We start from the raw sequence: 24,519 nt of genomic DNA on the forward strand, positions 1-24,519 counted from the left end.
TTATTCTTATTAAATCTCGGTAAAACATATGAACCTTAAAAAACTCAGATTGAAGCTCAAAACTACATATGAAATGCAATCTAGTAATGAGATTCAGGAAATATTTTCATTAATAAAAATATGGACTTGGGATGGAAAAAAAGGAGCAAGCAATGACACAAAATACTGGTCAGAAAGCACAGAACAACAAAATGTGGCAATTCTACTTTGGAATGGTCCACTTCTTCCATGTATTTGTTCACTGCCTCAATAAATAAATGGAGAAATAAAAGGAGAAATAAACGCTGATACTGAATAATGTTGCCGTGGTGTGCACTTTCTGTGTCCTACAGTGCTTTCCTCACCCAAGTATATCTACATAACCACGCAGAAGTAGTAAAGTACAAAAATTCATGAACAGGACACAGGACGGGGGTGCAGGAGAGCTGGATGCTGGGGACTGAGAGCAAGGCACCTCTCACAGCTCCGGTACGCAAGGGAATCAGGTGTGGGTTTTAACAGACATTGTAGGAACCCAAACAAAGAAGTACTTATAACTATTTTTCTTATTTTTACCCTGGTTAGACTTTCACAGAGTCAAAGATTTGAGAGTGAGGATGCAGAGGAATAAAACATATTACCTAATATTTCTAAAACTTATGATGTCACAGTTCTATTCTAAGTATTTCTTTTTTATTTCAAAGTGAGTAAAACAGAACAATAAAGTGAATTAAAACAGTGATAAGACAGTAGGAAATCTACAATAGTTACTATGTAGCATATTATTGTCTTCTAAATAGTTTCTAAGACTCTCAACTTTATGCTTGCAAAGTCATTCAAACAAGACAGTTCATCCAAATCAACGGCTGCTATGGAGGGGAGCCTTCTCCTCGCTCTGGCTCAGGCTCTCTTTGGATTGTTAGGGTAGAGGAGATGTGGCTTCGTTCCTGGTCCTCCCTGGTCTGCATGTCAGCTGGCTCGTAGGCAGGGGTGTAGTTTCCTTTCTGGATTCTAAGCCTTTCATACACATTTATTCAGTGGACATTCAAAACAGCTAATGTGGAAAGTTATTATCATTCTTATTTTCAGATGAGGAGACCGAGCTTAAAGGTTTCAAGTAATGTTTTCGTGGTCAAATAGTAAATAACATAACTGAGACTCAAAATATGGTTCCCAAATTCATATATTTATGTGTGTGTGTGTGTGTGTGTGTGTGTGTGTGTGTGTGTGTGTGCCTCTGTGTTATGTGTGTGTGTTCATAGAAATCTCTCAGAATATTGGGTTTTATTGTGGCATTTTAATAAAGGTATATGACAATTGTTATTATATCATATTGTTATAGTCTTGGTCAGTGAATAATTCCTAGATTCTAGAAATCAAGCTCAGATTGTGCAGTTCAACCCTGTAACCATGTCTGTGAAGGAAATATAACAGCCCCTCATGTGAATAAGATTTCAGAACAAGTTGTATACAAGTACAGTAAAAAGCAAACCATACCGAAAAGTCAATTACTAAAACCACAGTCTTGAGGAGTTAGTGTTGAATCATACAGAGACCTCTGAAAGATGCAGTTGAAATGGTCAGACATCCCTTAACATTCACAAAATGTTCAAGAAATCCACCAGAAAGTGAAATCCTGTGTATATCATGAAGAGGATATACCCTGGGATGGAAATAATACCATATTATGTGTGTCGTGAAGGACTGAAAAGAAGCCAAAGATATACAACAATATAAATCACAAGGAAATATAAAAGATCAATAAATGATGCAAAAATTGAATGTGAACTTTGGAGGTAACCTTTATTGGAGACTAGGGTTGGGGTTGTATGTACTTCAGTGATAGAGCACTTGGCTCGATGAAATAAACCCTCAAGATCACACACACACACACACACACACACACACACACACACACACACCTCTTCTTGGGGATTGCTGGAGAATGCAAAAAAAAATGCATTGCATGTGGGGACACAGATATATAGACTAAGAATTACACGTATTCCTGTAGAAACCAAAAATTTATTATAGAAGTCATCATTAAAATACATGACTGAAGGTAACTGTTGAAACAAATAACTTTCAAGTAAATAGGACAAAGGACTCACTGTATCTTACATAAAAACTATCAAAAAAATAATACAAAAAAAAACTATCAAGAGCTATCCTTCTCAACATATGTCCCGCTGCAAAAAAGTAATAAATAAGAGCATGAAAGTTGTATAATTACCTTGCAATGACTATTAAGATATAACATATTAAATATACACATAATTATATTAATCCCTGTTTATTATATTTTAGCTCAGCCTTTTGCACTTAAAATACATTGTATTTACAATTTTTTTTACCTATCACATACACATTAACAAAAATAATTTCTAAATTTGTGAATCCCTCAGTTTGCTTTGATTTAAGCAATGATACAATAAACATTCATGGACTAATACTTTGGCATCCATTCATTATTTTTTCCTTAGAATAAATTGAAACGGAGGTTTATGTAGTCTGCACATTCATAGGGTTTTGATATTAATCTTGAATGTAGTTAAATTAATAGTTTGACAATATGATTATTTAATCATTTAGTTTTCAGGTAGAAAACTGTATATACACAAAAGTCAATTATAGCTAATATTTTTGGTTGCTGCTATATTATTTAAGGACAAGAAAATTTCAAACACAGTTTGAGGAGGTGATTATGTTGGTCCTAATTTTATTTTTGAATACATTTGTATAAATCTAAATAACAATAAATCCAATGTATAGTTGATGTCTTGGTTGTTACTGACAAAAATATTGCTTTAATATTTTAAAAGGAACTAGCAGTGCAAAATTCATTTTCATGCTTAGTTTCCAGAATAGAGCATTTAACAAATAGAGCATTCAATAGTTTTGATAATTTGCAATTTGAATACATTACACAAAATATGACACATGCACTTTTCCCATAACTTCTTAATAATTTTTGAAAAATATGTTAGATATGTCCTGTGTCACTCGAAAAAGCAGAAGTATGATGAAGAATATTAAAAATATATGAAGAAAATTTGTTGGCTCATAGAAAAAATACCAATTTCATTGTCACTGCCACCACTGTATACATGTAGGTATTTGATCTTTGGCTCCATCTGAGATTTCTCAGACCCTTCTAAAAATTAATTTCCATGATGTTCAGGTTATTTTTATGCTCAAAAATTTTAATAATGTCTCAGTAACCCGAAGACACTTGTCTTGGCACGGTGGGTTCTCTCTAATTTGACTGCAGCTTACACGCCTTACCTTATCCCTTCAGCATTCTTGCTTGAAACAGACGCATTTCTATTATCCATAATTGGATTTTTATTATCCATAATTGGAGACTTCGTTCAGTCTGTTTTACTTCAATTTACTGTTTCATGAAACTTTTTTAAAATCTCTCCTCTAATCCTCTTAATTTCTTTTGCCTTTAATATTGACAAAAAACGATGTGGAAGGGCTGGCTGGAGAAAAATTCCTTTGAATTCCAGATCCACCACTAACTCACTGTGTAGATTTGGACTAGGGTTTGGCATTCAGCTGTTTTTCCATATTTTCAAGAGTAGCATATATAAGGTGACAATCTTATATAAGATGACACTTATACCCTTTAGTGGACCCCGTCTAACACTGAAAAAAGACTTGGGAAATGTTAATTCTTGTCACTTTTTTTTTTTTACAAAACCTAGTTCTAACTTGAATTATGTTTATATGTATCTAAAACTTACTTTTTTCCCCTCCTGAATTATTACCAGTTACGACATTTCTGTGTTTATTGTTTTAATGCTTACTACACTTTTTCACTCTAAGTAAATTCAAATTAATACTAATTATTCAAAATAATAGCTGGATCTATTTTACTTGACTAATAAAGGAAAGTTGTCTACACCGAGCTCCCTTCCACTACCAGTATTCCAAATTGAGGTGATGAACTTACACAGAGAAATAATGCATAAGGTTAACAAAGTTACACAAAGATAGGATGAGATGAACTCTCGGATCTGTTCTATGTATAACATACTCAGATGAATAAAAAGTATCTAACTGAAAAAAAAGGAGAAAGGTGTTTTTAGTGGCTTTAGAGATCACTATGGTATTTTAGATCAGCTAAGTGTGTAATGTGAAATAGAAGTCTTGATTTTATATGGTTTTAGAAATTGTATTAGAAAATACAATTTTCAGCACAATACTGTGTTAGTATTCTAATGCCTCCTAAAAGGCACTGTCTAGTGGTAACCAGAATAACATGGAAATCATTATATTCATAGTTCCATTGAATTAGCTACATAGCTATGAAACTATGTCTCTTTTTCACTTTATAATTATTACTTATTAATTAAAAAGTATACTTTTTTTTCAAAAAACTAGACAGACAAGTATAGATTAATGCAAGATTATGGAAACAAGTTTACCAGTCTCGCAGTAACTCAACAAAACATGCTGAGACTACATTAAGTTGACAATAATTTGTACTTCAAAGTCAGCCAGGATTATAGTGATCATATGATTCTATAAAAGGCAGTTTTCTAACAAGAATAATAGTTCTTAATACATACTCCACTAAGGAAAATGCTCAACACTGTGACTTTGAAAGAGCTGTGCAATCCACAGTATTTGTGAAAAGTATAATGGTCCTATAGAGACTATGGTGCTGATTTTAAATGTTCGTTCCAGATTTGTCTACTTGATTTAGGTGTCAATTATTGAGGAGGTGTTTGAAATTTTCAGTAATACTTGGGGACCTATGATTTTTACTTCAGTTTTATGAAACTGTCTTTTAACCACTTGGGATCTGTCCCCTCATCCATAAAATTTCACAGACCAGCCAGTATTAGAATTCAAGTCTTACAATATGTTTAAGAAGATCACGCTCTTTAATACAGAGAATGTTAAGCAGACAAAAAGTTATCCTTTGTTCAGATGCCGAGAAGCACATACATATTCATCAAAGATGTGTTCAAATTTCCAAAAATAAATTGTGTGTTTTCTCATCAACCTGAATTAAACTGCAATTGTATAAGAATCAGACTTATACGTCTGTGGGCTCCTGCCAAAATGCTGATGGATCTCTGCTCTGCAGATGTCTGCGATCTTCTGAGAAGACAAGTGATTGCTGTTGTCACATTACAAGAGCAGAAAAGGGCATCGTGAAAGCTGAGTGAATAAGTTACAGTAGCTCTAGAAGCACATCTTTAACAGGTGAATGTAGACAGTGGCGGAGGTACAAACTTCTAACTGCACAAGTTCAACAATTTTTAACAGTTGACACATTCAATTATTAACAATTTTTTAGTTCTATGCCTTAACTTCACCATTATTAGAGAGTTTTATTCAGAAATAACTAGAAATTATGATTAATAAAAAGGCTCTTAAATGTGAAGTCAAAACTTCTGTATTTTAATTTCAATTTATAATGATATATACAATCTTTTGGATCTTGATGACTTTAAGGGTAAATTAAGATTAAAGATTATATACAAGTACTTTATAAAGTTGATTCTATGGCTATGTGAGTGTTCTGTTTAGTGTTACATATAAAATCTCCTTCCCATTTTCTTTTCGCACTGTATACATTGCCAAAAGTATATAATAGTTACTTTCATATATTATGAACTTGCTGTGGCAAACTTGATATTACTAATGGGAAAACTTGGTATATATCGACAATGTAAATGTTTTAGGAAAGTGGAAATTAAATCTGAATCAGATGAACCCCTACATGTTCACTGCAGATCCAAATAGGAGCAGTGCAGACAGTGTTTACTTCAGAGATGCATTAAGAACTTTAGTGTTTGTCACAAGTGCATCTGAACTGTACTCTCTTCCGATATTTAAATGGATGCTTGCCATACCAGCAACTGTTAATAGCAGAATACAGGGACAGGCAACAACAGTTTAGCAGACAGGCCCTGGTCCAGAGAAGCACATAACTGACACTAAAAATTCAAACGAACAGGCACATGAGCCATGTGTTTCCAAGGAAAAAGCTGTGAGATGGCCTGTCATACCTTAGACTACTTCTAAGTTATGTTTAGAAAAAAAAAAAAAAAAGACGGAGAAATGGAGTGGCAGGTGGTGAGAAGCAGCAGCAGAAATAATTTTTTTTAACTTGAAATGATGCATAAATAGATGACAAATTGGAGCTGAGCCTATGGTGCAGGTGCTAACTATCCTTTCAGTGGCACCAACAGAGGTCAGGAGAGACAGCCTGACTTACAGCACATCTTGGCTGGCACTGGCCAGGCATAAGAAATTCCGATGCCAGATGCAAGTGGGAAGTTAAGGGGCTCAACAATAAACAGCTGCGATAAATTTTTTTGATGAAAATTGTTGCACCTCAGTCCTATTACTCTTTTTGCTAAGTAAGGATTATTTTGAGCTATAGAATGTGGATTTATGCTGCAATTACCTTTAACCTTGTACTGAATCTCAGCATAGTTTGATCAAAGGTATATTTCCCCTTGTCACCCACACTCATCCATGGATCTTAACAACTGCCCAGGTCATTTAGTGATAGTTGTGTCTTATAATGAAGTAAATACTTCCAAGAAACCAAACAATTCTAACTTGCAATCTTTTAAGACAATGAAAAATATAAAATAAAATTCTATGACTATCTTCTGTACTTTGCTTAATACTTATAATTCATTCTTATAATTCAAGATTTGTATTAACACCTTGTGCTCTAAGTCAAGATGAGCTTTCTCCCTAGTCCTTTAGCTCAAAACTAAACACATTTATAGTAAATTGCAAAGTTTGTTCTTTCTTTTTAGTTTTGTAGTAGACTACTAAATATTCCATGAGAAGGAATGTAATTTCACTTGTAAGTATTGAATTAATGGATAAACATAGATCATTGGATTGCTACATGGAAAATATGCATATTCCTGCTCATTTGACAGTCAAGAATAGCAGCTGTTGGTTTGTGGGTTGAAAAAGTAGCATAATAATAAAAAAGTTCTAGGTAAGCATATTTTGAGTTAAAAAAAGTACAAAAGGATACTTATAAAACCATGTGAGAATATTTGTGGAAACATCAATATTCGAGTCTTACTATAATGCAGTGGTTTCCCGAGGTGGACCTCGAACTAATAGCAACAGAAGCAGCAGAGTATTTGCAGAAATGTTAATATGTCAGACCAAGTACTGAAAAACTTTGGTAGTGGGTCCTGGAAACTTGTGCTTTCTTAAGTGTCCCAGATGATGCGAATGCTTGATGAAGTTAAAGAACAATCGTCAGATTCTTTTAAAATTGATCTGGTGTGTAAGTTAAGGTTTTATACTTTTCCAGGAGCTTTTTAGATGATTTTGATAAGCACCTGTACTTGTGAACCATAAAATAGTACAAGAGAAAATAAAGAAGTCATATAATACATGTGTGTGAACACAAACATACTTAAATTAACAAAGAAAAAATGGATAAAAACAAAAGGGAGATAAAGAGGCACACAAAATTGTAAAATGTTAGCTGTTTGTTTTTAGTTCACTGAGAAGAGAAACACTTTGTGCAGAAATTATTTTCCAGAGTTTCATTTTGTGGTTCTTTTATTAATCTACAATTTAGTGACAGTTTTCTATGCCGTGAGATCTGACCTCATTAAAGTGTCAAGCTTTAGCTAATATTTCAATAATATTTATCTATGCATGCATAGGCAAAATGATGCATTCATACCTAAATTCCAATCCTTTGATTAAGCATCATTAAACTAATTTTTAACAGATACATAAATTGAAAGTCAAAGGACTTAATTAACGTCCCAGAGTCATATGACAAGGAAATGACACGGCTAGTATGTAATTTACAAATTCTTTTTACTATCCCAAACTGTTTATCTAAATCAGGACAATTGGAATATTAATGAGATTAAATATAAATCATACAAAATGTGCCAGTCATTATAACTAATGTCTACTGTAAGAATTTTGGTTTGGTTGCCTCTTTATTTTAGTTGAAATATAAACAAGAGGAGGCAGGCAGGAAGGAAACATATGAATGCATAGCATTGGCCGTATTATAGTACCTGTAAGTGAGGACTTTCTCATTGAAAGTGATAAAAATGATGATCAAGTCCACGTAGCTAGCTAGCGCTGAATACCAAGCCCAGTTTTCTCTGATCACAAAACAATTTAACAGCCTTGATTCTCATCACAAGTGCATTTCCTTCCTTAAACATTCAAGAAGAGAAAATTGCAAGCAAGTGATTCCTACATTTTTCTAAATCTAAAATCATGAAACAAGGTGAGTTTTGAGTGGAGATAGCATAACACTGTAGAGAGATGTCAGTGTTGATTTAAAGGCACACATTGGAAAAACTTTTAAATGGCAAACTTTTTGAGAAGGAAAGGTATTCTATCAAGGTGTTCAGTTGTTCTCTCAATCCAAAAGAATTACAAGGTAGCGTCTAAAGAGAACCAAGTAAAAATATTTATTGTAGAGCAAATGCAAAAAGCAGCTTTTATTATGAAGCAAAAACCAAACAGTCCTCAGGCAATTGGTGTGATAAGCGTTGTCAAAGGGACTCTGTCTAGGGATTTTTATACAGAAGAACAACAACCTCTCTGCCAAGTTGGGATCAACCTATGTGGTCACAAGCAGAAAATTCTGGTTTAGAAATGGCCTTTAGGAACCCGGGGTATGTAGCAAGGGTATTTTTGAAAGCACCATTACTTGTAATTTTAACCAGAACAATGATGATATTTAGAAAGGCATAAATTTCTTATTGCAGGGCAAGAAAATCCTGCATATCTAATGAGGGTGTTGACTGTTGTGCTTCTGGTGCCCTGAGCGTGGCCATCGTGACCTTGGCTGTATCTTTCCTGGCTTCCTGTCCTGTCTGTAACCTGTTCGCCTGCACACTCTCCGGCCTTCCCTCCCGTTATGGACCAGTGTGATTCTGAAAAATTCTCTCATGTTGCTTGTCCTCAACACCGTGTCATACAGCCTGTGACTGTTTAGGCTACTGTTGGGTGCCTCTTGTTAATTTAGGAAATAATACCAAATTTAGGAGCCGAACCTGATTCTAGCCACAGCTGCGTAGGCCTCCTAGTTCATTCTGCTGAGTCCCTTGTTATCAGCCTGCTTCTTTCTGGTCTGCTGGTTGAGCAGGATCTGGGGTGTTTTGTTATCTCCCTCTGTCAAAAGGAACTCTAAACAAACTCAATGCAAGTGTGCCTCTGAGGTGGAAAATTAAACACAGGGCTAGGTGACTAAAATGACAAAATATTATGACATAATCACTGAAGAATTCATGAAAAATCACGCTGGAAAAAATCAGGTGTCCCAGATAGAAGGGAAAGACTGTGTGCAAAGTAGAAATTCCAGCCAGGTCTAACGCGCCAGCGCTGTGCTAGCTGAGGAAGGATGCAGTGGGCGAGGCCGGAGGACTGACAGGAAAAATCAGAAGGCTCATTGGGTCCAAGTATTTCAAGCGTGGAACATTTTTCAGAATTTCTACTGTACTACTTGGTGATTTTGCACAAAGGAATGTTTTAAAGTCAGAAATAGAGAAGGGTCTGCCCTCTGCGGGTGGTGAGAACTGTAGTGTTGGCTGGGCTGAGGGGTGGGTGTCCTTAAAATGGACAGAGGTCACCACAAAAGGGAACGCGATTTACATTTTTGAGAAAATGGTTTCTTGGTTCATTTGGACAGCTATGAGAAAATTCCATACCTGGGGGATTTAGTAACATTTACTTCTCATAGTAATGGACACTAGGAAGCTGGGGGTTCAGTATTTTTGGGGTCTCTTTCCTGCTTCAGAAATGGTGCTTTCTTGCTGTGTTCTCACGTGGAAAAGGCCAAAAAGCTCCATTTTACACGAATTAAGGGAACTCTTTTAATTAGGAGCAGCAGTCCCACTCATGAGGGTTCTGCTTTTTGACCTAATCAGCTCCCAAAGGCTGCAACGTTTAACACCGTCACACTGGGAGCCCTTTAGACTTGCACATTTCAAGGGAAAAGAGTCATTCAGCCAAAGTATATATACTTTTACTCAAAGTATATATAACTTTTATTTCTTACTTTGGTTTCTTATTTGCATATAACTTTAATATAAATACTAACGTCAAGTAAAAAAAAAAAAAAAAAGGAGATGTTGTCAAGAAAATCAAAGGGATAGGATAAACCAGAGGGAAATTTCAAGCTGGAATAATGCTGTGTGTTTTTTTCAAATGTCAGTACTTTAGGGAAGTGAATTACCTTCCACAGTGTTTCCATGCCAACTGCATTTTTATTTACTTAATGTTTGCTATTATTTAATATTTAAAAATGAACTTTATATCATCAAGAAGATGACTTTAATTTCCTAATTCAAATAAAGTAGGTGTTCAAGTGGGTTGACACAAGAATGAAAATGATTTAAAATATTACAAAGCCCTGAGGTATGCACTTTCTTCGTAACATGGAAAAGGGGAGAGGGACAGGGCAGTGTCCCAGGTGGGAGGAAACACTTGCTGGCCCTCAGGCCTCTTTCTGATGTCACCTGAGCCAGCGGAACAGTCCATCAAGCTTACAGAAATTTCCTTTTGATAATCTGACAATGGAATTTCTACCTGTTATTTGTCTTCCCATTGCTTTGGGCAGTCTGGCTTTCCATTTCCCAAACTGTGCACCTGAACAATTGAGCAGTTACATCAATAAGGCTAAAGGGTTGCTCCTTTAGATAAAGTGCCTACTCAGCCCAGACAGACTTCACGACTGTCTGATTTCTTCTTGAAATAACTTAGAAAGTTTCTATGTATTAAAAAGCCACACGTAATTAGAAATAATTTTATCTTTTTCATTTTTATCGGTACCAGGGATCGAACTCACGACTGCCTGCTTGCAAGGCAGGCGCTTATGCCGCTGAGCTAAATCCCCAGCCCCAGAAATAATTTTAGAAATTGATAAAATGCCTTAACTTAGAAGAGAAGCAGTACTAGGATCTTTAAAGAAAGAAATAGAAGTAATCCATGGAAGAAATCTGCTTTAATTAGCTTTAAAATAAAAAGTCATCCTTAATAGAATACTCAGGTGAGTTTACAACATTGAACCAAACAGTTCTAAAAATACTTTTAATTTTTCTATTGATCCATGTCTTAGAAAAACAACTCACTTCACCTAGCCCTTGTAAACAAATTGCTTGTCTTCAATTAAAAAGTTTAAATGAAATCTTTAGGAATTGATTTGATTATTTTTATTATTCACTTATCCAAACCAAAAGATACACAAAATTTAAAGTTTACTCTTTGTAACACAGGACATGGCAACTACAGAATGTCATTGGCTGTAGCTGAATGGATGCCTCGTGCATAGGACAAAACAAAACAGGTCACTGTCTAGAGATCATGTTAGGGCATTAGTGAATTTCATCAAAATGTATTCAAATTACTGCACAATTTGACACATTTTTTCCTTAAATGAGGATACAGAACTTTCTTCAGAACTGCAAATTACCCTGTGGAAACATATACATGCATGGATATAGAATGAAATAGGGAAAAGAGGAAGGTGCCAGTTTGGAGTATGACAAATGACACAGTGTTTTCATCCCTGAAGTTAGACTGTGAGTTGAATTTGCAGTTGCTTTTTATCACAGAGTAAGCTGATGTAGATTTCAGTTTTCATAAGTTTTTTTTAATGAGCATGCATTTTCATTGGAGAGGTAAATCTTACACTTGGTGTTGGTGGCACATCCCAGAACTGCACTGTGAGAAATGTATTTCAGTTGATGCTATCATGCCTATCCTGGTCCCTACAGTTAATTAATTAAATGGAATACTTATTATTCTGTCTTATTCACTCTTTTTCTGTTTTCTCAAGGGCACTTTCAGGGTACTGAGAACTGGCATTGGAAGACTGGTATTAGATCATCAGCATATTGTCCTTTCAAAAATCTCAACAGGCTGTGAATATTATCAAGTGCTCTTGAGTCATTCATCTTGTACAAATGAATTTCAGATTGCTGCCTCTACTTCCTCAATTAGTACAAATAATCAGGAACTGATTGCAAATTCATGAGAAGAGAAAGCTCATTTCCCTGCAGGACAGAGCCAGATAGTTTTATTTTAAAGATGACACTCCCCAGAGAGTTGCGCATACTTTTCCCATAATTTCTTGTTTATAAAAACTTAGTTCACCACCGCCAACGCAGTCTGGCCCTTGTCACCTCCACCTGTCATTGTCATCATCCTAAAACTCAAGAAAGGAATGGAAGCAAAAGATACACTAAGAAAAGGCAGTGAACTGTGAATTTCTCCTATCATTTGATGGAGACCTCTCTTGCTGTGAAACTGACCTTCTCTTTTCCCATTAAAAACTCTAAAATAATGTTCCTTAAAGAATTTTCAAAACATTCATTTGATAAGACTTAGGAGTGTGCTATAATGTAAAATACAATAACTAATACTGCATTGATTTTTACTGCATTATATATTCCTAAAACTGAACGTTTGATATTTAAGGGCAGACAATATAAGATCAAATTCTATGCATCAGAATACCATCTCATGCTAAATTATATCCTCCTCCATTTAAACTCATGGAAACTAATGATAAAAGGTTCACCAAGCTGTGTATTTGCAGTAAGTATTATACTGATTTAGGGGATCAAATTCCTTCCCTTTCCCACCAATGACTGCCAGATCGAGCATCATACAAACACTTGGATTCTTACTCTACTTCTTGTAGGTCTTTGGAGCCTTCATGGTGTCAAAGTAAGACCAAGATTCAAAGAAACTGCTAGTGCTCTCGGTGTTTAACCCGATTGTCTGCCGCTCCCCAAGCCTGTGCTCACTACTCTACTCGTTTGTGTATAAACCTGTGCTCAGGCAGAATCAGGCTCATACTGTTGGTACACGTCTTCCCCATTCTACTTAAGCAACTCTCCCGCCCAGGGTCCAAGAGCAGCTCTCATTCTCTGCTCTATTTCTCTCTCCTTTGAATTTTTTACTTGTCAGTTATTTGTGTTTTCAGGATTTTCTGAAAAACTAGATTCTGATATGCTTATCACAGCTCATTGGTTGAATTCTGTACTCTTGGATGAAAGATCTGTGTCCTTTAACATTGTATTTTCAGTAGATCTAATATCTGCATTTCAAATATTACAAGTACCAAATATATACACTGATAAAAGATGGAGTGTACTATGCTTTGTGTTACCTGCTTCAGTGGTGAATGACAGATAGTATTCTTTTGTTTAATTCAATGAGTTTGTGAATTTTCGCTATGTTCTAAGAATTATTTTCTGCCCAAGTACTAGTTCTCATTTTTATGTCAAAAACAGAAATAATAAGACATAGAAAGGCTAACACAGAATAATTTCATCTACCCATGGAATAAAAAAATTTGAACTCATAGAAACAGATTATAGTGTTGGTTAGATGGGCTAAGAGGCAGGAGAGGTTATAAAATCTCAGTTAATTCCCACAGTGCACAATAAAGTGTACATAAAAGTTGCTTAAGCATAGATTTTAAAAACTGACAACATAAAAAGATGATGAAGTAAAAATAAGGTGAATGATGAATATGTTAGCTAGCTTGAGTTTATATTTGTGCAATGTATACACATTGTAAAAGTCATAAAATTTGTGAATTGGAATTTTATTTCTTGATTTTAAATTTCTTTTTTCTTAATTTTAATTTTGCCATACTTAATGATTATATTTATCATACAAAGTTAGTACATGAAAAATAAATATGGATTTGGAATCTGGCCCTGATGGAGATCTTCTCTAGAAATTGTGACTTACTGCCATCCTCTTTTGGGTCTGCTGCTATCATTGCCATTTCCTGTTGAACTTCTGTTTAAACCACATACATCTCTTATCATACAACCTGAAAAAATTGTTGTGCAAAAAATGTTTGTCTCCCAGAATTTTCTCTGCACATTATTTTCTATCATCACAGGGAGACAATGTTGTCAGTCTGCAAGATATTTGAATTCTTTGTCTTTTTCTTACACTGATTATCTTCTTGTACAATAAAGAACTACTTCTTTGTCCTTTTGGTTGCTGTCCAGTGACACTGCCTAATTTATCATTTTCTACAGGAAATTATTCTACATTGTGCTATTTATGTAAAAAACCATGATTTTCTGAAATATTACCAAAGGAGAGATACAATTTTAGAATTATGCTTCAGTTAGAGTTAAGAGTTACATCATCAATGTACAAGGAAATCCAGGTTTCGTATAAATTTTATGCCAATGCATACACTGCATACATTGAAACAATAAATACATTATATACATTGACACAAAAGTTATGCTAAATCTGGCAGGCTTATTTGTTCTAAAAGTCAAATATTTATTAGTCATTGTACTTGTTAATATTTAACAGAATTCGCAAAATGTAGTGCATTTATAATGTATATTCACTGAATCAATAAATTTTTGTGTTTTGTGTGTTTATTAAAGACTTAGGCTTAGAAAACGTGGACCCATTGTCAGCTGTAGTATGTATGTCATTGTGCATCTCTGCATGTTCTTTTTTTAATTTTTGATTTTAAAGATAATAAAACAAAGAAAATAGAACAAAGCAAATTAGAACAGAACAATGCAAGCAACACAGCACTTCACAATCAGATAAATGGACATCAACAGTAGCTACCATAATGTCTCTTTTTTTTTTTGAAATAACTGAGCATACCTTCACACACATTGATATCAAACATAACAAAATAGTATAAAACCATTCAAGAGAATGAAAACATTAAAAAACTTCAAAACCAAATAACAGGAAATGAACAATTGCTACTATAATATTTCATTTTCCTCAAAAAATTTCAATATCATTACACATAATAAAATCAAATAAACCACAACAAGATAGAATCAATTAAAACAGAAGAACATGATGGGACTTCAAAGATGATAGTAAATCAGCAATGGCTATCATAATGTCTTGTTTTCTTTAGAATATTCATACCATTACACATAATAAATTCAAACAAAACAGAATAAAACCAATCAAACAAATGAATGAAAGCAATATAAGACTTCAAAGCAATATAATAGGAAACCATGATTACAATAATATATCCCATTTATCCAAAATAACTGCCCCTATCATCTGACAGCATAGAATCTAACACAACAAGATAGAACAAAGCCAAAACTAACAAAATTGTGTAAACAATGCAAGAGTTCAAGACAAGACAATAAGAAATTGACAGTAGTCTCCACCTTTCCCTCCCAGCTATTTCCTCCCCTTTGCTCTTACATTAACTATTTTACTTTTGGATCCCTTTAACACTTTCTGTTTCTTATGCTAGGGTTCACTTGTATGAGTTCGAACTGTTTTGGCCATGAACCGATCTCCAGTTGTGTCCATTTACCTACAGGAGCCTTGAGATTATTCTACTTTATAACTGGGTAGCTTTCCAAGCAAGAAAATACTGTATCTTTCTTATCTATTCTGTAGTTGATGGGCAAGTTACTCTTGGTTTTTCTTCTTTGTTTTTCTTTCTTTCTTTCTTTCTTTCTTTCTTTCTTTCTTTCTTTCTTTCTTTCTTTCTTTCCTTCTTATGGTCTATTGTCACATGAAAATTGTTTTCTCTCCTTTGATCTTCAGTCCATGAATTTCCTTTCCAGTTAAGTGTGTTTCTTGTGTACAGTGTATGGATGGATCTTGTCTCTTGACCCACTCTCCCTGTGTTTCTTTTTAGTGCTGACCAGAGGCCATCTGCATTAATGGTTACAGCCAGCATACATTGGTTTGTCTCTGCCATGCTGTCCTCCTGTTGTTGGCCCTCCACTTTCCCCTTCATTCAGTTGCCTGTCTTGTTTTGCAATCCTCCTCTGCAGCTGTTCCTTGAACCATGGCCATTTTTATCTCTCTGTGTAATATCCTTCAGCACTCTTTGTAGGCTTAGGCTGGTAGTCATGAATTCCTTCAGTTGTTCTTTATCATGGAAGTATCTTATTTTTCCATCAATTTTTGAAGACAGTTTTGCAAGGTAGATCAATAGAGGTTAGAAGTTGTTTTCTTTCAGGATTTGAAACATTTCACTCCAAATTCTTCTTGTCTTGATGGCTTTTGTCGAGAAGTCTGCTATGATTCGGAGGGATTTTGCTTTAAAAGTGATCTGTCTCTTTTCTCTAACAGCTTTTATTATTCTATTCTTGTGCTGAATTTCTGGGATCTTGATTATTATATGTCTGGGTGTAGATTTACTTTGGTTATGGCTCCTTGGAGTCCTATATATCTCACTTGCCAGCAGCCAGATCCTTTTCCCATGTTTGGGAAGTTTTCTTCTATTACTTCTGTGAATATCCTTTTAATTTCATTTGTGTTGACTCCTGAATCTTCACCTACACTTAACATTTCTTAAGTTATGCTTCTTTGCAACTTCTTGCAGCCTTTGGGTTGTTATTTCCTGACTCTGTGTTATTTTTAAGAGCTCTTTCCTTTCATGATCACTAGCTGCAATCCTGTCTACAAGATTGGAAAGTCTATCTTCAGTCTCTTTCAGGTGGTTTTGCCAGCTTTTGATTGAATTTTTAATTTCCTGCATCTCTCTTTGAATTGGTTTCATGCATTGTAACTCCTTTCTACATTCATTCAAGGTTTCCATCATTTTCCTATGCTCCTCTTTATTGTCTCTGTCTTCTTTAGTGAACAATTCTTTCAGTATGTTTGATGAGTTTTATCTGAAACATTATTTCTGATTTGACTTTTTTACAATCTCATGAAGTTGTTCCCTTACTTCAGTTGCTATCCTCTCAGAGATTCTAGGTGTGTGACTTCCATTTACTTTCATGACTGGTATATTCTAGCCTTGCCCTGTATGGGCTGGAGGTCTGAGTTTGCCTTTTGATCCTTGTCTTGACATTCTCCTGGGTTCCGCTGAACAAGCTGGTTGTGAGGCCCCAGGCACTTCCCATTTGGCTGTCCCTAGGCAGTGTAAGTGGATGAGACAGGCACTCGGGTTCCTCTAATTCCAGATTTATAGGGAGGTAGTGGGCTTTTTTAGATCTATGCAGCTACACTGTGGCTTTGCTGATGGTCAGGGATGGATGGATGGAAGGTGGGCTGCTTCTCTCAGCCTGTGTGTCTACACTGGGACTCCCACGATGGTGGCAGACACATAGGAATATGCTTGTCTGATTCTGCTAGTGGGTGATGGCTGTCTCAGGGAACCAAGGGCCTCCAGTGGTAGCCTACGGATGGGATGCACAGGGCTTACCTGGCTGTGTGTCCCTGCTCCTGCTTGCTGCCTGCAGGAAGGAGCCTTCTGGTGGTAGCTCCCTAAAGGTGAAGGCAGATATGCCCACACTGGCCACCCGTAGGACATGGCCTTTTGGTGGCAGTGCACAGCAGGCAGAGGTGGATCTCTGTCTGTCTCCCTGGACTCGCAATGGGCATATGAAAGAAGAGGCCTTCTGGTGGCAGCACCTGGCAGGCAGAGGTGAGTCTCCTCCTGGTTCTCTTGGCCCACACTAAGCATGCAGAGGAAACAGCCTACCAGTGGCGGTGCCCGGCAGGCAGAGGCAGATCTCCTGAGTCTCTTGGTCTGTGCTGGTGCCCAGAGGAAAGGGCCATATATTCTCTTAAATAACAGTACATTGTGCAGTACTTTCTACTGTTATTTCTTTCCTCCAAAATTTGAGTAGCCTCATTAAGAGTTCCTAACAAAATTCATAATGTCTACATTTTAAGTAAAGCTTTCAGGATGTTTTATGAATAAGCAATCATTGAAAATAATTAATTTATCTTTAACTTATTTTTGAAAATTTTATAGTGATTTCACATGAAAGAGATTCAATTGAAGGCGAACAAAATTAAAGAATCATGTACAATCTTACTGTTTAGTTTGAATTTCATGTTTACACTATTTCTCGGCAAATGGTAAAGAAAGTCAGTCTCCTCAGAAAGATTTCCATTTGTCTCCTGGAAGTATTGGGTTTTGAGTTTTAGAGTATGACTTGCATAGTGCTTTAATAAACATGAGATTGAAGATGCCTCTCCTTCAAATTGAGTTTGTTACATTTGTCCATACAGTCAAAATACAACAATTGTTGGTTCATAGTTATATTAATAATAAATAGTATTTTCCATAATGGCTGCACTAATGTACTTCTATGAATAGATGCAAGAGAACCCTTTCTCAACAGCCCTTTTTCTGTATTTTATTTTATTTCTTTGTGCTGGGATCACATCCATAGCCCTGTGTATGCCTGGTAAGCATTCTAACACTGAGATGTTTATCCAATTCAAAAACAGGTATATAGGTATTTTTGTTAGGGGGCTAAGGAAATATTTCAGTGTGGATTTTGATGGGGTTGTTGCTGGACAAGTCCATTATTTAAATTGTTACAGTAAATTTTTGATATTTTTTAGGACTTTACCTTGTAAAGGAAATAGGATTTTTACTTTGTAAAATAAATATATAAATATGTATTAATTATAAGAAATAGCTGTGTTGTAATCATGCATTCTTATATCACTATTACCTAATCTTATACATCACCTCCCATCTCCTTCTCCTCACTTCTTCTCCAGTCTCCTTCTTGTTCTGTTATAGATTTCTTTGGTTTCACATCACCCTGGTTTTCTTCTGGATTCCACTCTGAGAGAGAATATGCAATATATATATATATATATATATATATATATATATATATATAATTTCTGAATCTGGCTTATTTCAGTAAACATGAATATCTCTAGTTCCATTCATGCATATTGAAATCTAGTTTTTCCAGAAGTTTTTGCTAAAACAGATATATATTTTTCTAATAGGTTTTTGGCACACTTACCAAGAATCAGATGGCTGTGGCTATGAGGTTTGTTTTTGGTTTTGTCTTCTCTTCCACTGGTCTATCTATCTATCTGTTTCTATGACTGTAAGATACTGGTTCTATTACTATAGTTCTGTAGTGTATTTTAATGTCTAACATTGCTTGCTTATTTATTTATTTGCATTTGGTTTGATGCTTTTTGTGCATCCATATGAGTCATAGGATATTTTTAATTCTATGAAGTATATAATTTGTATTTTGATGGGAATTGCATTAAATCTGTACTTCCCTTTGTAATATGGCCACTTTAAGGCTACTAATTGTGCTGAAATATGCACATGAGAGAGTTTCCATCTTTGAATGTCTTAGTGAATTTGTTCTTCAGTTTTCATTGCAGTAGTCTTTCCCCATTTGATTAGATTTATTACTATGCCTCTTTTAGTTGAAATGTTTTCTAATATAATTATTTTCCTAATCTCATTTAGAGCTGATTCATTATTGGCCTGTAAAAGCCACTGAATTTTGTATGGTGATTTCACATTGTACTACTTTTCTGAATTTGTTTACCAGATTTCAAATTTTTTTACTTGAGCATTTAAGATATTACGATGAAAAGACCAAGTCATCCAGAAATAGAGGTAATTTGATTTCTGCCTTTTTATCTGTGTCACTTTCATTGTTCTCTAATTGCTTTTGCTGAAATTTCAAGAACCATATTGAATACAGGTACAGAGAAATGATGACTTTGTGTCACTCATAAATTTTGAGGAAACTCTTTCAGTTTTTTCCCCACTCTTCATGAGGCTGGCTCTTCAAATGACAGGCACGGCCTTCATTACGTTCAGGTAAGAACATTTTGCATCCAGTCTCTTCAGAGATTCTTCATATAGGTATGTTGAATATGGTTGTGGGCATTTTTCTACAGCTGTGTAAGTGTGATTACTATCTCTGACAGTATTTATACTTGGTATTATATTTATTGGCTTGTGTGTTCTGAACCATCCTTGGATTCTTGGAATGAAACCATTTTGATTGTGAAGTTTGATCTATTTCATGAGATGCCGAACTTGTTCTGCAAGTATTTTATTGAACATTTTTGCATCTATGTCCATCAAGGTTTTTTGTTCTTTAGGTTTTTCTTGTTGTTTTCTTTTCTAGTTTTGGAATCATGGTTTTGTACAATAAGTTGAGTAGCTGTCTTTACCTTTTTATTTCATGGAGCAGTTTGCAGGACATTGATGTAGGTTCATCACTAATGGTCTGGAAACATTCAGCAGTGAGATTGTTCCTTCCTGGTCTTTCCTTTCCTATGAATCTTTTTATTATTGTGCTAACATTGCTTTTCTTATTGATCTGTTCAGGGTTTTATATTATTTTAGTTCAATTTTATATGTAAAAGCTTTTGAATTTATTTTAGGTTTTCCAATTTTTGGAATATGAATTTCAAACAAAATAGAGTGGCTAGCAATTATGTGGATTTTGATAGCTTTCATTGTAACATTCTCTTTTTATTTCTCTAATTCTTAATTTGGAACCTTTGCTTTTTGCCAGATTCACTAAGAATGTATCTGTTTAAAATATTTTATTGGTCATTTGCATTATTTTTGGCATGTATTCCCATATTTGGAGCTTATGTTTTTATTTTAAAGAGAATAAAAACAAAATAGAATAAAACAAATCAGAACAATGAAAGCAACACAGGACTGCAAAACAAGACAACAGGAAATCAACAGTGGCTAACATAGTGTCTCTTGTTTTCTTCAAAATAGTTTTCCATACCTTCACACACAATAAAATCAAACAGAACAAAATAGTAAGAAATCAATCAAAAACAAAAGAATGATAGCATTGTTGGACCTTAAAACAAGATAACAGGAAATGAACAATAGTTGTGATAACGTCTTGTTTTCTTAAAAATAGCCATCCGTATGATCACACATGATAAAGTCAAATAAAACACAATAGAATAAAATCAATCAAAACAAAAATAAAAGTATTAGGGGCTTCAAAACACGATGACGAGAAATCAGCAATGGCTAGCATAGTGTCTTTTCTTCAAAATAGCTGTCCATACCATCACACATAATAAAATCAAACAAAACAGAGTAAAACCAACTGAACAAAAGAATGAAAACATTATAGTGCTTCAAAACAAGATAATAGGAAACAAACAATGGTTACCATCAGACATAATAAAATCTAACAAAACAAGACAGAACAAGACCAAACCTAACAAAATTATGAAAATGATAGAAGAGTTCAAAACATGATAATAAGAAATTAACCCTAGTTATCACCTTCCCCTGCTAGGTGTTTCCTCCCCCATCACTTTCAGATCTATTATGTTTTTGGACCCCACTAACTCCTGTTTTTTATGCTAGGATTCATTCATATGGGTTTAAGCCATTTTGCCAATCTACGTGATCTCCGGTTGCATCCATTTACCTATAAGAGCTTGGAGATGATCCTACTATATAGCTGAGTAGCTGTGCTTTGTATGAAAAATATCGTGTCTTCCTTTTCCACTCTGCTGTTGATGTACAAGTTACCCTTACTTTTTTCTGGTCTCCTGTTGTGTGGAACAATTTTTCTCTCCTTTGACTTTTAGTCTATGAATTTCCTTTCCAGTTAAATGTGTTTCTTGTTACAGTATATCGATGGATCTTGTCTCTTGTTCCACTCTCCCTGTGTTTCTTTTAATTGCTGACCATCTACATTGCTGGCCTTTTTATTGAGGCCACCTACATTAAATTATACAACCAGCATACATTGGTTTGTCTCTGACTGCTGTCCTCCTGTTGTTGGCCCTCCACTTTCCTGCTTCATTCAATTGCCTGTTCTGTTTTACAGTCCTCCTCTGCAGCTGGTCCTCGAACCATGGTCAGCTTTATCTCTCTCTAGAATATCCTTCAGCATTATCTGTGAGGTTGGTTTGATAGTCATGAATTCCTTCAATTGTTCTTTATCATGGAAGAACCAATTTTGAAGACAGTTTTGCAATGTACATCAATCTGGGGTGAAAGTTGTTTTATGTCAGGATTTGAAACACTTTACTCCAAACTCTTCTTGACTTGATGGTTTATGTTGACAAGTCTGCTGTGATTCTGGTTGGTTTTTATCTATAGGTGATCTGTTTCTTTTCTCAACAGAATTGTGTTGAATTTCTGTGATCATGTCAGAGTATATTTACTTTGATTATGGTTAGTTTGAGTTCTATATTCCTCACTTCTCTGTATGCCAGATCCTTTCCCATGTTTTAAAAGTTTTAAGCAATTACTTCTGTAAATAGCCACTTTACTTCATTTGACATCTGTTTTTATTTATTTTAAAAAGAGATTAAAATAAAAGAGGACATAACAAAACAGGAAAGGACAGAACATTTAAGCAACATAGTGTTTCACCACAAGACAACCTGACATAACAGTAGCTACCATAGTGTCCCTTTCCTTGAAATATTTGAGTGTAACTTTGTATACTATAGCATTAAACATAACAAGACAGTTCAAGAGGATGAAAGTATTACAGGGTACTCAGAACCAACTAACAGAAAACAAACAATAGATACTATATTATCTCCTTGCCCATAAAAATTTTGTTTATACTATCACATCTAATGAAATCCAATAAGATATAACATGATAAAACTGATGGAGACAGAAGAAGAAAAGTTTCATGGGACTTCAAAACAAGATGATGTTAAATCAGCACTAGCTATTATAATGTCTTGTTTTCTTCAAAATAGCTGTTCATACCATCACAGACAATAAAATCAAACAACGCAGAATAAAACCATTCCAACTAATGAATGAAAACATTATAAGGCTTCAAAGCAATATAATGGGGAATGATGATTACCACATACTTTTATGTATTATCAATTTTTACACTAGGGAACTATTTGGTATTCATACATGTGAGTTTGATTTATTTTGCTTATGAGTATGGTCTCAAGCTGTGTCCATTTATTTAAAAATATCTCAGTGTGATCATTCTTTATAGCCGAGTAGTACCCCATTGTATAAAAATACCACAGCTTTGTAATCCATTCCTCAGTTGATGGACACCTGGGTTGTTTCCAAGATCTGGCTATCACAAATTGTGCTGCTATAAACATGGGTGCACATATATCACCGTGGTATGATGTTTTAAGTTCTTCTGGGGATATGCCTAGAAGTGGGATAGCTGGAACAAATGGGACTTCCAATCCCAGCTTTTTGAGAAATCTCCAGACTGACCTCCACAATGGTTGCACCAGTCTACTTCTTCACTGATAACTATCATTCTTAAATTATTTTGCTTTGGGTCATCTTCCAGCTGTTGAATGGCTATTTCCTGGTCCTCATTATTTTTAAGAGCTCTTTTCTTTCACACTCTTTAGGTGCGATCCTGTCTGAAAGGTCTGAAAGTCTATCTTTGGTCTCTTTCAAAGGATTTTGCCAGTTTTTGATTGACTTTTTAATTTCATGAATATGTCTTTGAATCTGTTTCATACATTGTAATTCCTTTCTATATTGTTCATTGAAGATTTCCATCAATTTCCTGTGCTCCTGTTTATTTTATTGTATTTTAAAGAGGGTAAAACAAAACAATAAAACCGAACAAAGCAGATCATATGGAAACAATGTGAGTGACACAGATTTCAAAGCCTGACAACAGGAGATCAACAGTGGCTGCCGTAATGTCTCTTGTTTTCTTCTAAATAGTTGTCTGTGTCTTCACACACAATGAATTCATGCAGAACAAAATAGTATTAAACTGATCAGAACAAGTGATGAAGGCATTACAGGCCTTCTCAACCAGACAACAGGAAAACCAACAATGGCTGCTGTAATATCTCTTGTTCTCTTCAAATATCTGTGCTCCTGCTTTCTTTAGATATGCTCAGCCATTCTTTCATTATGTTTATGATTTCTCCCTTTTCCTGAGATGTTATTTCTGATCTTGTTACTTTTACAGCTTCATGAAGTTGTTTCTCTACTTCATTGTTATTCTCAGAAATCTCAGGTGTGTGACTTCGTTTTCTTCCATGACTATTTCTCCTAGACTTGTTCTCTGTGGGCTGGAGGTCTGAGATTGCCTTTTGTTCCTTGACATTGTGCTGGGTTCCTCCGTACAAGCTGGTTGTGGGGTCGCAGACGCTTCCCACACTGGCTGCCCCTCCATGATGTAGGGGAATGTGGCAGATACCTGGGTTTCTCTAACCCCATGTTCCTAGGGAGGTGTTAGGGGATGAGGCGGGATTCTCCAGACCTGTGCAGCTGCACTGGGGCTTCCCTGATGGCCAGGGCTGTGTGGTGGCCGGGCTGCTTCTTCTCAGTCGTTTGTCTACACCAGGACTCCTGTGATGGTGGTAGGCATACAGGGGTGTGCTTGTCTGATTCTCCTGGTGGATAATGACTGAAGGAGGCAACAAGGGTCTCTATTGGTGGCCTTTGAGTGCACAGGGCTTACCTGGCTGTGTGTCTTTACTCACACTGGCTGCCCACAGGAAGCAAACCTTCTCATGGTGGTGGCTGTCAGGCAGAGGCAGATCTGGTTGAGTCTCTCTGCTTCTGATAGCTGCCCACAGGAAGCAAGCCTTCTGGTGACCTAGAGCTGACTTTTATTATTTCTTTTCTCTTTTTTGGAGACTTTGGTTAGTTCTTGTTTTTCTAAAAGATTGTAATGAATCATTAGATTATTTATTTGGTATCAGTTTTTTATATATAGTCCCTCACAGCTAGTGACTTCTCTCTTAGAACTGTCCTCATTGTATCCTACATTTTCTGGTATACCCTGTTTCCACTATTATTTCTTTCTGGGA

Source organism: Cavia porcellus, unplaced genomic scaffold, assembly GCF_034190915.1.
Source record: "Cavia porcellus strain 051 isolate PalLab524CR breed Dunkin Hartley unplaced genomic scaffold, mCavPor4.1 scaffold_7, whole genome shotgun sequence".
Taxonomy (NCBI): Eukaryota; Metazoa; Chordata; class Mammalia; order Rodentia; family Caviidae; genus Cavia; species Cavia porcellus.